Below are 17,906 nucleotides of genomic sequence, written 5' to 3'. Positions count from 1 at the left end.
GCCATGAAAAAGGAGATGTGTCTATGCAAATAAGGTCAGTTCATGAAGCCTTTTCATAGAATATCAGGGTTGGAAGGGACCTCAGGAGGTCATCTAGTCCAACCCCCTGCTCAAAGCAGGACCGATCCCCAATTAAATCATCTCAGCCAGGACTTTGTCAAGCCTGACCTTAAAAACCTCTAAGGATGGAGATTCCACCACCTCCCTAGGTAACACATTCCAGTGCTTCACCACCCTCCTAGTGAAAAAGTTTTTCCTAATATCCAACCTAAATCTCCCCCACTGCAACTTGAGACCATTACTCCTTGTTCTGTCATCTGCTACCACTGAGAACAGTCTAGAGCCATCCTCTTTGGAACCCCCCTTTCAGGTAGTTGAAAGCAGCTATCAAATCCCCCCTCATTCTTCTCTTCTGTAGACTAAAACATCCCCAGTTCCCTCAGCCTCTCCTCATAACTCATGTGTTCCAGTCCCCTAATCATTTTTGTTGCCCTCCACTGGACTCTTTCCAATTTTTCCACATCCTTCTTGTAGTGTGGGGCCCAAAACTGGACTCAGTACTCCAGATGAGGCCTCACCAGTGTCGAATAGAGGGGAACGATCACGTCCCTTGATCTGCTGGCAATGCCCCTACTTATACACCCCAAAATGCCATTGGCCTTCTTGGCAACAAGGGCACACTGTTGACTCATATCCAGCTTCTCGTCCACTGTCACCACTAGGTCCTTTTCCGCAGAACTGCTGCCTAGCCATTCGGTCCCTAGTCTGTAGCTGTGCATTGGGTTCTTCCATCCTAAGTGCAGGATCTGCACTTGTCCTTGTTGAACCTCATCAGATTTCTTTTGGCCCAATCCTCTAATATGTCTAGGTCCCTCTGTATCCTATCCCTACCCTCCAGCATATCTACCGCTCCTCCCAGTTTAGTGTCATCTGCAAACTTGCAGAGGGTGCAATCCACACCATCCTCCAGATCATTTATGAAGATATTGAACAAAACCTACCCCAGGACCGACCCTTGGGGCACTCCACTTGATACTGGCTGCCAACTAGACATGGAGCCATTGATTACTACCCGTTGAGCCTGACAATCTAGCCAGCTTTCCATCCACCTTATAGTCCATTCATCCAGCCCATACTTCTTTAACTTGCTGGCAAGAATACTGTGGGAGACAGTGTCAAAAGCTTTGCTAAAGTCAAGGAACAACACGTCCACTGCTTTCCCTTCATCCACAGAGCCAGTTATCTCGTCATAGAAGGCAATTAGATTAGTCTGGCATGACTTGCCCTTGGTGAATCCATGCTGACTGTTCCTGATCACTTTCCTCTCCTCTAAGTGCTTCATAATTGATTCCTTGAGGACCTGCTCCATGATTCTTCCAGGGACTGAGGTGAGGCTGACTGGCCTGTAGTTCCCAGGATCCCCCATCTTCCCTTTTTGAAAGATGGGCACTACATTAGCCTTTTTCCAGTCGTCCGGGACTTCCCCTGATCGCTATGAGGTTTCAAAGATAATGGCCAATGGCTCTGCAATCACGTCCGCCAACTCCTTTGGCACTCTCGGATGCAGCGCATCCGGCCCCATGGACTTGTGCACGTCCAGCTTTTCTAAATAGTCCCGAACCACTTCTTTCTCCACAGAGGGCTGGTCACCTCCTCCCCATGCTGTGCTGCCCAGTGCAGCAGCCTGGGAGCTGACCTTGTTCGTGAAGACAGAGGCAAAAAAAGCATTGAGTACATTAGCTTTTCCTCCAGTTCATCAATAGATGGCATGAGAGAGCTCATTCAGGCCACTGGCTTACAGGTGTCCGAAGCATGGTGCTCTGTGGGTTTGTCTACAGTGCAATGGAAAACCCAAGGCTGGCCGGTGCCAGCTGACTTGGGCTCAGGGGGCTTGGGCTAAGGGATTATTTCATTGCAGATATTTGTAGTGTCCCAGAGCCTGCGCTTCACACTGAGCCAGAACATCTACACTGCAATTAAACAGCCCCTGGCACGGGCCAGTTGCAGGTGTCTAACTGCAGCGTAGACATACCTTGAGAGCTCCCCCTCTGGATCAGCTCACACCTTCTCTTCGCAGGGGTGGGATCCTTGATTCACCTACTCTCAGCCGTGGCCCTGTGTTCCATTCCCCCATGGTTACCCAGCAGGCCTGATGGGGTCCGGCCCCTGTCAGGAACTCTGCCCAGAGTAACCCCACCCAGACTTGTTGCCTCAAAGTAGTGCAGGATCTGAACCATGGGAACCTGTCCTAGTATGAGAGACAGGATTGAAACAACGGTCCGTCTGCATATACCTCACCTAAAGGCTCAGGCTTACCACCAGCTGAGCCGCTCCCCAGCACCTCTGCCTCAGTGTCCCCGGTAACTGTCCAACTGGTCGAGAGAGCGTCTGTGTCTTCAGACCCCTCTGAAGTGTCTGACTCCCCAGCCCCGAGGAAATGTGTCTGGCAGATCCAGGAGGGGCGAGTGGGGAATCAAATGAACGTCTTTCTCTCCAGTTTCCCCACGTGTTGGCCAGGAGATGTGTCAGCCCCCGCCCAGGTACTCACGGAACATGCAGCAAGGAGCCCAGGGAACCAGCGATGGCAGAGCATTACAGGCAGCTCCAAAGCCGTCACAGCTGCCCAGGGAGTGAACTGTGTGTGGTGTCGCTGTTTGTATGGAGTTGTGTGTGTGTGTGCGGGGGGAGGTTGTGTATATAGGGAAGGGTTGTGTGTGTGAGTGCAGGGGGTAGCCATTGTGTGTGGGGAAGGGTTTGTGTGTCTGTGACAGCTGGAGCTGTGAGTGGTGCTTGTGTGTGGAGGGAAGTGTATGTGTGGGCGGGGTATGAGTCATGGGGGGGTTTTGTGTGTGTGCGCTTGCAGGGAAGGTTTTTGTGTGTGCGTGGGGCGTAGGAGTTGTGTGTGAGGAAGGGTTTGGGTGTCTGTGTGGGGGTTGGAATTGTGTGTGGTGATTGTGTGTGGAGGGAAGTGTGTGTGCGCATGGGTGGGTAGGAGTCATGGGGGTTGTGTGTGTGTGTGCAGGGAAGGATTTTTTGTGTGTGCACAGGGAGTAGGAGGTGTGTGCGGGGAAGGGTTTGTGTGTGTGTGTGTGTGTGTGTGGGGAAGGGTTTGTGTGTCGGGGGTGTGTGATGCCCCTTGGGGTTCCTCACAGAGAGGATCCTGGCCCTTCTCCTAGTTCTCGCCCTGAGCAGGTCTCCTCTCTGCAAGTGGCCAAAGGTTGGTCCCTGAAGTTCGGGGTTCTAGTCCCAGGGGTTGGGGGGTGTTTTGTGACAATAGCTGCCTGTCCCCTGGCCCCATGGCAGGGCTGGCAGCACGGATCATAGCTCTGCTCTGGTGCCGGGGGGACCCCTTTGAGTATGTCTACATGGCAATCAGACACCTGCATCGGCCCATGCCAGCTGACTCGGGCTCAGGGGCTGTTTAATTCTGGTGTAGCCATTTGGGCTGGGTTCTAGGACCCCACGAGGGGGGGCGGGTCCCAAACGTCTGCACTTGTAATTAAACAGCCCTGTAGCCCGAGTCAGCTGGCACGGGCTGGCGTGGGTGTCTGACAGCGGGGCAGACGGACCCTAGAGGCCGGAGTCAGGTGGTGTGGCAGGAAGGCCCGGTTCCGCTCCCAGCTAGGCTGGCTGATTGCTGATGGCCTGCTGCCAGGCATCGCTTCCGTCCCTCCCCACATTGTTGCCTCTTGCTCCATGGAAGGGAGGACGGGAAAGCGTGACTCAGTCGTGGGAGCGGACGAGTCCAGCACCTGAGCCCCGACCCACACCAATGAGTCCAGCCCTGTGGGAGGGGGTCAGGACCAGCAGCTCCATTTACTCATGGGAAAAATACCCCGCCCAGCTGTCATCAAATCCTTGGCTAGATCGCCCATGTCCCAGGGAGCAGGTCAGTCCTTCCCACACTGGTAGTGGTGCAGAGGGACGGTCCAGTCACACACCAAGCGCATCAAATACTCCAGCCAGTTCCCCTATTCACCACACTGCAAGGCCATGGGACTAGAACCCAGGAGTACTGACACCCAGCCCCCCCTGCTCTAACCATTAGATCACACTACCCTCCCAGAGCCCAGAATAGGACCCTGGATCCTGCCTCCAAGCACTAACAGCTGTCCAGCTTCCCCTCTCTTGGCAGCAGGAGGTGTGAGCTGGACAGACCCGCTGACCTCGTCCCTCCATGTGTAGAAGGAAGCGTTTTTCCTTCCAGTAGTTCCAGAGAACTCAGCATAAGAGCTGCCTGTGGGCCAGGCTGTGTCATCGGTGCTGACCGCCCAGCACTGCCACGCTAGAGACTAGACACAGCCCTAAGCCCACTGCTGCCTTGCAGGAGCTGGGCCTGCCGATGGGCCTATCTATCTATCTATCTATCTATCTATCTATCTATCTATCTATCTATCCCCATAACCCGTATCTAGCCATGCATCCCTGGCACCACACCCCCTTTACTGTAGAGTCAGGCATGACACCCCTGCCCCGCCCGGCACCTACCGCAGTGGATCTGGAGGCTTTGCAACCTGGGCCTGCCCTGGGAACTGCATTTTGCTGATGGCCCCTGTCTCTCTAGGGCAGGTTGAACAGAGTCCTTGCTCTGACCTCAGGACAGGCTGGTGAGGTGCCATCGATAGGCTGAACGGTGGGAGGGAAACGTGTGTGGCCAGTTCCAGGCCCTGTCGGCATGCTGGAGTCCCAGCGAGGCAGAGCAGAGCAGGCTGCATGGGTCCAGGGCAGGCCAGCTCCAGGCCCAGCTGCTGGTCATTCAGCCCATGGTGCATTGGGCCTGGCTGGTGCAGAGACCCCTCCACAGACCATGGGCCATGAGGATGCTGCTGTGATGGCGCCCAGAGCCTGCTGGGCCGGGGCACTGGTGTCAGGTGCTTTCAGTGACCAGGCCCCTGGCTGGGGATCAAGCCTAACCCTAACTCTAGACAAATTAGAGGATTGGGCCAAAAGAAATCTGATGAGCTTCAACAAGGACAAGTGCAGAGTCCTGCACTTAGAACAGAAGAATCCCATGCACCGCTACAGACTAGGGACCGAATGGCTCGGCAGCAGTTCTGCAGAAAAGGACCGAGGGATTACAGTGGACGAGAAGCTGGATATGAGTCAACAGTGTGCCCTTGTTGCCAAGAAGGCCAATGGCATTTTGGGGTGTATAAGTAGGGGCATTGCCAGCAGATCGAGGGATGTGATCGTTCCCCTCTATTCGACATTGGTGAGGTCTCATCTGGAGTACTGTGTCCAGTTTTGGGCCCCACACTACAAGAAGGATGTGGAAAAATTGGAAAGCGTCCAGCGGAGGGCAACAAAAATTATTAGGGGCCTGGAGCACATGACTTATGAGGAGAGGCTGAGGGAACTGGGATTGTTTAGTCTGCGGAAGAGAAGAATGAGGGGGGATTTGGTAGCTGCTTTCAACTACCTGAAAGGGGGTTCCAAAGAGGATGGCTCTAGACTGTTCTCAGTGGTGGCAGATGACAGAACAAGGAGTAATGGTCTCAAGTTGCAGTGGGGGAGGTCTAGGTTGGATATTAGGAAACACAATTTGATGAGGAGGGTGGTGAAGCACTGGAATGTGTTACCTAGGGAGGTGGTGGAATCTCCATCCTTAGAGGTTTTTAAGGTCAGGCTTGACAAAGCCCTGGCTGGGATGATATAGTTTGGGATTGGTCCTGCTTTGAGCAGGGGGTTGGACTAGATGACCTCCTGTGGTCCCTTCCAACCCTGGTATTCTATGGTTCTATGCACCGGTTGGGCTCTCCCCTCTCCCAGGGCTCAGTGCACGAGGCATCACATTGGGCAGGTTCCCAAATGGCTACCAGGGAAGATCGAGGGCAGCACAGGTGAGGGGGAGATGGTCAGGAGATGAAGGTGGGGCTGATGTCACCCTGGTCAGCACTAATTCGATCTGCTTCCAGGGTGTGTGATCGGCCCCCCGAAGGTGAACCCAAACTGGCTCCCTCCCGATCTAGCTGGGACCGGAATTCAGCTTCAGGCATTTCAACCTCCATCTCAGTTTGCCAGCTGGCTCCTCTGCCTGCCTGCTTCTGGCCTGGCCTGGCCTGCAGGGCGGCACCTCCCTGCAGGGGCAGCTGGAGGGAAGGGCTCCTTGCTGTGGGAGGTGCTGGGTACAGGGCGGCTGCGTGTCCACAGGCCTCGCTCCATCCAGCTACCACATGCTTATTTAATTACCGCCAGCAATGCCTCGTGCCGGCCAAGAACAATAGAGCCGGCCTCAGCGGCGCTGCAGCCCGTGATATATTAGCCAGGGCAGCCAAGCATGCACCGGGCCACGGAAATCCCGGCACGGGGGCCGTAAATCCTTCTTCCGTCCAGGGGAGGGGACAGTGCAGAATGAAGACTGATGCTGCTGGGGGTCCTGGGTGCTGTTGGCATGGGACGGCGCCCAAGGGAAACACAGACCACTGCAGGCTGCGGGGGAGGGGACTTATCTTTCTACTGCTGGGGAATGCTCCTTGTTCCAGAGTCCTGGCTGGGACCCGCCTGGGACAAAGGGAAGTTCATCTCCCAGACCCAGATTTGGGCCCCTGAAGAGCCAGCTGGTTCCCAGGGCTCTGAGCGCCCACAGCTCCCCTTGGGTCCCTGGAAACTGAGGTTCCAGCACCCCTGGAAACCAGCCATTTACTGAGGTGTTTAAATGCAAGTGGAGGAGCCACCGAGGCCCCCACCCTGACGCTGTGTGCTCCGCCCAGAATCGTAGTGCCAGGACTAACGATCAGCGCTGACGGGTTAGAACAGGGGCTGGGTTTAACACCACATCCCAGTGCGTCTGTCCTGACTAGAAGGGCCTGGGAAGAGCCAACAGGTGCAACATTGTTGCTACTAATGTTCTAGTCTGCAGCTGATTGATGACTATTTCAGTTCAGCGCTTGCCTTGCCAGGAGATCTGGGCTCTATTCCTGGCTCTGCCCTGAGATGCTGAGTGACCGAGGGCAGGTCCCTTCCCCTCTCTGCCTCCATTTCCCCTCCGGCCCTGGGTCTATTAGTCTGAGAGCTCTTTGGGGCAGGGACGTCTCTCACTCTGTGTCTGGATATCACCCGGCACCCCAGAGCTGGGTCGGCACCTGCGCAGTGCCCGGCACGGTGGGGCTCTGATCTCGGTTGGGGTCTGCACAGCAATGGGGCCCTGAGCTGAGTACAGTCCCCCATCTTGTAAACGTGACTCATGTGCTTGAGTCCCAGATGCATGACCTTGCCTTTGGCTGAGTTAATAAGCACGTTGTTCTGGTGTTCACCCAGCTTGCCAAGCGCTCCAGATCCCCAGGTCTAGTGCCCGGCGTTCTTCACCACTCCACCAATCTGGGTCATCTGCACAAGCTACCAGCAACGCTTTTAATTCCTTCCAGATCAGCGCTCAGGCTACTGAGTAGCATTGGGCTGGAACGAAGCCCTGTGGAACCCAACTGGAAACCGCCCTCCACAGGGCCAGGATCCCCCGTTCACAGTTACCGTTTGAGAAGATCTAGCACTTAGCCAGTTTTCAGTGCATTTAACAGGGGCTAAGCTGATTTTGTACAGTGTTAACTTTTTAATGATAATGTTACATGGAACTGTGTCAAACACCTTACAGAGCTTGGTGACTTTCTGCCAGCCCAGTTACCTGTCACCCAAACTTGTCATCCCAGCAAACAAAGCTCTCCCTTTTATTTGAAGAGACCTATCTCCCATAAACCCAAGCTGTGGAGCTCAGAGCCCTGCCCTGTTTCACGGGTGCTGTAAGGAGAAATGACACCAACGACTGTGAAACACTTCAAGCATTACCGATGACAAGGGCCATATCATAGCTGGGGACCCTATTATCCACACTGCGGGTACATGGCAGCACCAGCCACTGACAGTCTCCCAGGGTTGTACCGAAATGGGCAACCACATTATACCACTATACCATTATACCACTTGTGAAGCAATCTCACAGCGGAACTCGCTGGCTACACTGGGACTAGAACCAGCCCGGCTCTAACCTTTGGCCCACACACCTTGCTGAAGCCAGGGCTAGAACCTGGCTGGCCTGACTCCCACTCTCCTAGTCACTAGCTACGCAGCTGGACTGGGCAGGACACTGGACACCAGATCTAGGGAATTGTTACAAGGCAACTGGATTATTATTATTGCCCTAAAATGTGACCTACAAGCCAGGCTGGGGACCCCATGCAGCACAGCTGATGTCCCTCAATGCCCACTCGCAGCCCCCCACCCTGCTGGTCCAGACAGGGGCCATGCACAGCTCTGGTCCTAGCACATAGCGGAGGTCTCTCTGGAGCAGAGCAGCATTGGGCAATTGGGACTGGGCTGGGCGCTGGGCTCCAGGTCACCGAGTGGCCAGGCGGGACTTTGCAGAGTCACTCCCAACTCATTGCACCGGTGAGCAGAGCTGGGCTTGAAGGCTGGTCCGCAGGGGACACCCAGTCCTGTGCTCCCTCCTCAGGATGCATGAGCAGGTTCCGTTCCTCCTGCTCCCTTCCCGTCACTCACTGTGTCACAGCCCAGGCGAATCACTGCCAGTCCCAGGCTGGGGGGCATCCTCTCCCAGCCCTGCCCCAGGGGCCATGAGCAGCTCCCCTTCCTGGCCCCGGCCCCACCCCACCGGACCAGTGACAAGCTGAGCACTGGAGGGAGGAAGCCCCAGAGTGGAGCTGGAAGCTGGGAATTTCCTGCTGGTGAGTTGGTTTCCTCATCCTCTCCCGTAACCGGGCCTGAGCCGCCTCTGACCCCGGGGAGTTGTCAGCAGGGCGGAAGCCCGGTGGAAACTGATGGATAACACCCCCATCCCCTCCTTGCCTCCCTCCCCCAGCTCTCCTGCTCCCCGCTCCCTGCTTCCCACCCTTCCTGCCCCCACCCCTCCTACTCCCCACCACTCTGCTCCCCACCCCTTCCCTGCCCCCCGCTCCCTGCTCTCCCTCTCTCCTGCTCCCCACCACTAGCCCTCCTGCTCCTCACTCTCCTCCACCCCTCCCTGCCCCTACTCCTCAGCTCTCCTACTTCACACCCTTCTGCCCCCCACCCCTCCTGGCTGCCCCACCTCCTCCACCCACTGCCCCACCCCTCCTGCTCTCTTGCCCTCTTGCTCCTTCACCCCCTCCATCTCACCCCCCGCTGTCAGTGCAGAGCATGGCTGAGGACTCCAGGTCCAGCACCCCAAACTGTGATTACCCCACGCCCAGGGTCTCCAGGACAGCCCAGCCCTCCCCTCCAGACTCTCCAGGGTCAGAGCCATGCTGGGCACGGGTCCCTCTGGCTGTCCCCCTCCCCCGCGCAGCGTGGGGGGCTCAGATGGCATTGATAGTATTGCTGGGGGAGGGGGGCCCCTACAGGCCCAGGCAGTACCAGGGCCGTGGCCACCCCGGCAGCAAGGAGAGGCAGCAGAGGGCTTGGCTGTGTCTGGCCCGTGGGCCTGGTTGCACCGTAGGGGGGCAGTGGTTGGGGGCTCTCACAGGTTGGCAGTCCCAAGGAGCAGGCTCTCAGCAGCGCGCGGGGGGAGGGGGAATGAGGCCGTGTCGGGAGGAGATGTCTCTGCACCCAGGGCCAGGAAAGGACAAACAAACCCGTGTCACAGAATGAGAACAAAGGAGGGTGACGAGCACCCACAACAAAGGGCCTCAGTGCCCCTGACACCGTGGGGTCACTGAGCCAATGGTGCCACCCCCTGGGCAGGGCCAGGATATACCAGCCCGCTGCCAGCTGGCTTGCCAAAGACGCTGGGACTCTGACTACCACTGTGCCCCCCCAGCTGCAACAGACCAGAGCAAGGCCCCTCACCCCATATCTCCTCGCTGTCCCAGAGCAGTGCCCCCCACCCCATATCTCCCTGCTGCACCAAACCAGAGCAATATGCCCACCCATATCCCCCCGCTGCCCCAGAGCAGAGCCCCCCACCCCATATCCCCCTGCTGCACCAGACCAGACCCTGGTGGGCCCCCATTGTGTCCCAGCTGTCTCTCCCCTCAGGGTCCTGCCTGAGCCTGTGTCTCAGGCTTCTCCTCTGCCCAGGGCCAGCAGCTGTGTGGCTGTTTGGGCCTCTCCTTATCAGGGGGCTGCAGGACTCTCGCCCTGGGACCCCAACCCGGCCCCCTACTCCTGACGCTCAGCTCAGGAGCCAGGGGCTGGCACCTGGTCAGGCTGGTCTCTGGCTGCCAGGGCTGGGAGGAGCTACCAGGGGACAGGCCTTATGAGTCTGTGCCCAGTGCCACTACCCCTTCACCTCACTGCCTAGCGCCCCATCCTGACAGCTCCTGGGGCCCAGCCCCACGGAATCCAGGCCTCTCGCCGGGGGGCTCTGTGTCTTACCACCCATGGGAGTGGAGTCAGAGGGTCCCTGGTCCCTGTTGTTGCTAGGGCACTGGGTGACCAGGGACTGCAGGGAGCGCTCAGCACCTCACAGGGCTCAGCAAAGTCCCACTAATGCCCCGTGGTGTGGCAGGTTCTCCTGGCGTGACGCCCCCCACCCAGCCTCCTGTCAGCAGGGTTATTGTCCAAACATCAGCAAATCACCAAACAAAGCCCAGTCCCTCAGCCCCTGCTTTGTCCTAGGGATTCACGGCCTCCCTGCCAGGGGTCTCTGGTCATCCTGCTTCGGGCAGCTTCCCAGGCCTGGCCTCTCCCTTCTCGGCCAGTCCTCGCTCAGCAGCTGCGTTGCTCTTCTGGAACAGCAGCTCCAGGGCAACCTTCCTGGGCACCTGGCCTATTGCTCCATTGCCCACCTTAGAGTAGCTCCATCGAGGTTGTATTTCCCTAGTTTGTTTATGAGCAGGTCACGTGAGACAGAATCAAAAGCCTCACTAAAATCAAGATATACCACCTCTACCGCTTCCCCCCTATCCACAAGGCTTGTTACCCTGTCAAAGAAAGCTATTAGGTTGGTTTGACACAATTTGTTCTTGACAAATCCATGCTGTTACTTATCACCTTATTATCTTCTAGGTATTTGCAGATTAATTGCTTAATTATTTGCTCCATTATCTTGCCGGGTACAGAAGTTAAGCTGACTGGTCTGTAATTCCCCAGGTTGTCTTCATTCCCCTTTTTATAGATTGGCACTATATTTGCCCTTTTCCAGTCCTCTGGAATCTCTCCCGTCTTCCATGACTTTTCGAAGATAATGGCTCCGATATCTCCTCAGTCAGCTCCTTGAGTATTCTAGGGTGGTTTTCATCATCATAAATGGTCCCATCCCAATGGGGGATGTGGGGAAACAACCGCACGAGGAACATTAAAGACTCACTCACTGATGCATCTGAAGAAGTGGGTTTTTTACCCACCAAAGCTTATACCCAAATAAATCTGTTAGTCTTTAAGGTGCCACTGTACTCCTCTTTGTTTTTGTGGATACAGACTAACACGTCTACCCCTCTGATACTTCACTGATGGGGAACATCACACATGGAATTGCACAAAACTTTACTTCCCCCCAAAAGTCAATGAATGCTCCATACCTTTTGTGGCCCTAGTATTGCCTCATATCCTGCTGCTCTCCTGCAGAAAGCCCTCTCTCAGGGCTGGGGGATGCAAAGGGAGATGATGGGATCTGAACTCTGCTTTGCTCCTGGTTGGAAGCAGCAGCGCAGGAAGGAAAACCCTGGGGAAATGAGAAGGAGGTGCTGGTGGAAGCTGAGTGACCTGGCCAGCACAGCTCCAAGCAGCTGCCGAGGGAGGCAATGTAGAGCCACGGCAGAAGGGGGTGTATTGAAGTGGCTTCCCAAAACAAGGTGCACCCCAGGGTGGCAGGAAGAGGTGGGGGATGGAGGGCTGAGCCAGGGCAGTGGGGTGAGGTGGGAAGGGGTAGAGAAGCTTACCTGTCAGGGGAGACCCTACTGCCCGGGGTGGGCTGACATCTGGACCCTCACCTGCCATGGCTGACAGCCATTTCTAAGGGCTTGTCTACACTGGCAATTAACAATGCTGCAACTTTCTTGCTTGGGGGTGTGAAAAAACACCCCCCTGAGTTGCAGCACTGTAAAGTGCTGGTGTAAACAGTGCCCTGAGCTCCCGAGCCAGGCTTCATTTTACTTCATTTTGCTTAATGAATTCGCCAGAGTTGGCATGTCTGAACTAGTGAGCCAGGAAACTGCCTGCCGCAGTTGGTTCCTGCTGTGTTCAGGGAAGCAGGACTTTGTACATTCTTTGTAAATAAACAGGACTTTGCACCCAAGCAATACCTGACTCGTCGCATCAATGTCTACCAGAAAAGGCTTGGCAAGGGCCTGGAGACTGGCTAACACTTGGCCTAAAGGACACCGCATTGTTCTGCTTCTCCCATACAGCTCCTCATTCAGCATGAGCACAAAGGGACGCTGTGATTTGCTTGCATGGCCACAGGCCAGCACCAGCCAGGTGCCTGGGGAAAGTCTCCCAAGGCTTGGTAGGGTCAAGCCCTGTCTGCACTAGCGAGTGCTGGTGAATCCAGCCCCAAAGAGCTGCCAGTAGCCACAAGAATTCCCAGTACTGTTCCGATGGCCCCAGCTCCGAGCGAATAGCCCAGCCCCTTGTCCCACAGTTCTGTCCAAACCACCACAGCACGAGAGAGGGCGGGACCCACATGCTTCATAGCTGCACTGGGGTAGTTGGTCCTTCCAGTGCAGCTCACAATGCACCTGCTTGCTGGCTGTTTGGCCTGTGGGACAGACATAAGTTAGTAGTCAGAGTCCCAGATTTCCATTCTGCCCCTGCCGGCTGACCTGCTGCACCACCCAGGCTGGAGACCTGGCCCCAGGGATTCCAGCATCTTGCCCAGCTCTGATGGCTGGGCTAGGATGCACGTGATGGCACTGCACAGCTGCCTCCTGCTGGGCCATTGGTACATGACATTGCATCACCCCTCGTCGCACGTGTCCCTCAGTTTGGGGGCATCTCTTGTTTTCAACCCAAAGCTCCCTGCGGTTCCCACCGATCTCACCTTCACCCCCTTTAATGACTGAGAGTTGTTTGCATTGGAAAGGCCAAATCGCGGAGCCGAGGCCCGAGCCCCATTTGCTACAGTGGTCTCAGCTTCCTGCTTGAGCAGCGCTTGTTCCTCATTTAGCAGATGCTGTGTCCCACGCCTGGTCCGGGCTGTCCAGGATGTGCCTGTGTCCTTGAGTAACATCCCATTGCAGGGCCATGCCTCTGCACAGCGTCCGGCATTGCCACATGCCACTGTGCTGCTGTGTGACCACATTGCCTCACCAGGTGATGTCACTGCACCGCAGGGTGATGCCAGCATGTGCCGTGTGTCCCCTGCGGAGCCCACATCGCACAGGAATGACTGGTACAATTCACAGGTGACTCTTTAGCTCAAGCTGAAAAGACGTCTGCTTTTAGCTCTCAAGGTGGCCGGTTCAGACCCTGCTGGGTCAGCCAAGGGGGTGGCCAGTGCAACAGCATGGCTGGGTGATGTCGCTGCAGCTTTGAGTGATGTCATTGTGCTGCTGAGTGATCTCATTACATGGCTTGGTGAGGTCACAGCAGCACTGAGTGATGTCATTGCATGGCTTGGTGGGGGCACTGCAGCACTGACCGATGTCATTACATGGCTTGGTGGGGGCATTGCAGCACGGAGTGATGTCATTGCATGGCTTGGTGGGGGCATTGCAGCACTGAGTGATGTCATTGCATGGCTTGATGGGGGCACTGCAGCACTGAGTGATGTCATTGCATGGCTTGGTGGGGGCATTGCAGCACTGAGTGATGTCATTGCAAGGCTTGGTGGGGGCACTGCAGCACTGAGTGATGTCATTGCATGGCTTGGTGAGGTCATAACAGCACTGAGTGATGTCATTTCATGGCTTGGTGAGGTCACAGCAGCACTGAGTAATGTCATTGCATGGCTTGGTGAGGTCATAACAGCACTGAGTGATGTCATTTCATGGCTTGGTGAGGTCACAGCAGCACTGAGTGATGTCATTGCATGGCTTGGTGAGGTCATAACAGCACTGAGTGATGTCATTTCATGGCTTGGTGAGGTCACAGCAGCACTGAGTGATGTCATTACATGGCTTGGGGGCACTGCAGCACTGAGTGATGTCATTGCATGGCTTGGTGAGGGCACTGAATGGTGTCATGCCCTGCTGAGTGAGTCATTGTGTGATGTTGTCACTCCATAAAGACCCATTTTTCTCCAGGAAGTACCTGTGGAAGGTGAGCCCTGTCCTTCCCCCTGGCTGCTGCCCAGCAAGGTGTCGCTCTGGGGTTTCTCAAAGGTCCCCGTCACTGTCTGATAGGTTGATGTCATGGTTCTTTGGCTTTCTCTCTACTTCTGAGTGTCTTTACATCAATGTGAGATCATCAGAGAGCAACCCCCAGCATAGCTCACCAAACCCCTACCAGCCCTGCCTGGGGGCTCTCAGCTGGGACCGGCTCAGCCCCTACCAGCCCTGCCAGGGAGCTCTCAGCTGGGACCGGCTCAGCCCCTACCAGCCCTGCTGGGGGGCTCTCAACTGGGACCGGCTCAGCGTGACCTCCACTAGCCCTGCTGGGGGGCTCTCAGCTGAGACCAGCTCAGCCCCTACCAGCCCTGCCGGGGGGCTCTCAACTGGGTCCGACTCAATGTGGCCCCTACCAATCTGGCCAGGGGGCAGCTCCCATCCCAGACTGGCTCAGCTTGTTTTCTTTCCCTCTGTCCCGCTCTCCAGCTTTCCCAGTGGCTCCGTTATGAAGCTGGGTGAAACCTGGTTTTGGGGTGAGATTAACTCCTCATTGAGCCTCGTGGGTGTGAATTCACCTGTCACTTGGATCACTGTAAATAGGAGTTAATCCCCAAACCCCCTAATCCCAAAAGGAGGGTGTAAACCACCCTGGAGGTTTGGACTGGGTGGGTGGAGAGGGCTTTGGCTGAGGCTTGTTTTGTGTGGGTGTGTGTGCGGGGAGGCAGACCATAGGCACTGACTTTTGTTTTTGCTGGTGGGTGCTTTTGAAGAGGTGTGTGTGTTTAGGGGGGTGCTCTGCCAGTTTCTTTGCAGGGAAGCTATTTTCAGCATATTTTCACACTTCTTTCATATTCTTGTTACTGAATATTCTCGTTACTGAAAGTGTAGTTCCCTGATACGGTCTTGATGCATGTTAAGGACAGGTACATTATTCAGTTGCATCTGTCCCGTGGATGACTGGAGATAGTTTTTAAGTCTTAAGCTGGAGAATGAGTTCAGGATGATACAAGCACAGTAAGAAGGATTCTTACACATTTGCAGTACTTTGGAAACATAGTGATTCCAAAAAGAAAAGGAGTACTTGTGGCACCTTAGAGACTAACAAATTTATTCCAGAGTACTGAAAGTGCATCCAAGATCTCTTTCTTGATGGGTAACAGCTAATTTAGGCACCATCATTTTGTATGTGTAGTTGGGAATGGATTATATTTTGCCATGTGCATTTCTTTGCATTTAACATTGAATTTCATCTGCCATTTTGTTGCCTAGTCACCCAGTTTTGTGAGATCCCTTTGTAACGCTTCCCAGTCTGTTTTGGACTTAACTATCTTGAGTAATTTTGTATCATCTGCCACCTCCCTGTTTACCCCTTTTTGCAGATCATTTATGAATATGTTGAACAGCCCTGATCCCAGACCAGCACAGACCCTAGGGGACACCTCTATTTACTTCTCTCCATGCTGAAAATGGGCCATTTATTCCTACGCTTTGTTTCCTCTCTTTTCACTAGAGTGCCTGGCAATGCTTTCAGGATCATCTAATGATCCTTAATTTAATTTAACTGAAAAGCCTTTTGTTAGCTTAATCACCCTGCCTCTGTTTGTCCTCACCCAGTTCACATTTGGGGACAATGTCAAGTCAGCGGCACTGCGATGGGAACCCGCATGGCCCCACAGTATGCCAACATTTTTATGGCTGACTTAGAACAACTCTTCCTCAGCTCTCGTCCCCTGATGCCCCTACTCTTCTTGCGCTACATTGATGACATCTTCATCATCTGGACCCATGGAAAAGAAGCCCTTGAGGAATTCCACCATGATTTCAACAATTTCCATCCCACCATCAACGTCAGCCTAGACCAATCCACACAAGCGGTCCATTTCTTGGACACTACTGTGCTAATAAGCGATGGTCACATAAACACCACCCTATACCAGAAACCTACTGACCGCTATACTTACCTACATGCCTCCAGCTTTCATCCAGACCACACCACACGATCCATTGTCTACAGCCAAGCACAACCGCATTTGCTCCAATCCCTCAGACAGAGACAAACACCTACAAGATCTCTATCAAGCATTCTTAAAACTACAATACCCACCTGCTGAAGTGAAGAAACAGATTGACAGAGCCAGAAGAGTACCCAGAAGTCACCTACTACAGGACAGGCCCAACAAAGAAAATAACAGAATGCCACTAGCTGTCATCTTCAGCCCCCAACTAAAACCTCTCCAGCGCATCATCAAAGATTTACAACCTATCCTGAAGGACGATCCCTCACTCTCACAGATCTTGGGAGACAGACCAGTCCTCGCTTACAGACAGGCCCCCAACCTGAAGCAAATACTCTCCAGCAACCACACACCACACAACAAAAACACTAACCCAGGAACCTATCCTTTCAACAAAGCCCGATGCCAACTCTGTCCACATATTTATTCAAGTGACACCATCATAGGACCTAATCACATCAGCTACTCCATCACAGCCATCCACTCCGTCTACCAATGTGATATATGCCATCATGTGCCAGCAATGCCCCTCTAACATGTACATTGGCCAAACCGGACTGTCTCTATGTAAAAGAATAAATGGACACAAATCTGACATCAGGAATCATAACATTCAAAAACCGGTAGGAGAACACTTCAACCTTTCTGGCCACTCCATAAAAGATCTAAGGGTGGTAATTTTGCAACAGAAAAGCTTCAAAAACAGAATCCAATGAGAAACTGCTGATCTTGAATTAATATGCAAACTAGATACTGTTAACTTGGGTTTGAATAGAGCCTGGGAGTGGCTGGGTCATTCCACATATTTAATCTATTTCCCCATGTTAAGTATCCTCACACCTTCTTGTCAACTGTCTAAGTGGGCCATCTTGATTATCACTACAAACGTTTTTTTCTCCGGCTGATAATAGCTTATCTTAACTAATTAGCCTCTCACAGTTTGTAAGACAACTTCCACCTTCAATGTATGTATATATCTATCTTCTTACTATATGTTCCATTCTATGCATCCGATGAAGTGAGCTGTAGCCCACGAAAGCTTATGCTCTAATACATTTGTTAGTCTCTAAGGTGCCACAAGTCCTCCTGTTCTTTTTGTTTATAAACAAACTCCCTGCCCCAAGAGCGGAAGTTGTGAGCAGCCCAGAACTCATCACATTCCACACTCAAGCTCTGCCTCCTGCGTGCTGAGCATCCCTATTTTTTTTCTGTGGGTGCTTAAGCCTCCCCGGGGCACCCACAGAGTCAGCGCCTATGAGGTGGCCCATAGAACCAGACAGGAGTAGAGGCAGAGGCAGGGACCAGGCCGAGCAGTGGCCTGGAAGCAGGGCGTGACGCTGGGAGAAGCGCAGAGGAAGGTTCGGGGCTGGGGAATGGCTGGCTGAGAGAAGCCTGAGCTGTGAGCCAAGAAGCTCTCCCTGGGCTGGGGTCTGCCTGCTTCCTCAAGGACTTTGCACGTTCTCTGCTGTGCATCAGCCAGGCTGCACCAAAGACTCTATCGTCAGTTTCTGCTCCCAGCTGGAACATTCCCAGCATGGCCCCACTCCGGTCCGAATGGGACCACAGCGCTCTCCTGCCCTCTGCCCCCTCTCCTGCCTTTCTCTGGTGCTGCCTGCTGCTGGGACATCCCGTTCCACTCTGGGGACTTCCTCGTGGAACATTGCTGGGACACAGCAATGAACCCCATCTGTGCCAGTATCTTTGTGTTTCCAGAGCAGAATCCCATAAGGGAACAATGCAGGACTCTGGCCAGTGT

The sequence above is a fragment of the Lepidochelys kempii genome, chromosome 24 (assembly GCF_965140265.1).
Source record: "Lepidochelys kempii isolate rLepKem1 chromosome 24, rLepKem1.hap2, whole genome shotgun sequence".
In the NCBI taxonomy this organism is placed as follows: domain Eukaryota; kingdom Metazoa; phylum Chordata; order Testudines; family Cheloniidae; genus Lepidochelys; species Lepidochelys kempii.
Note: the sequence above shows the minus strand (reverse complement) of the source record.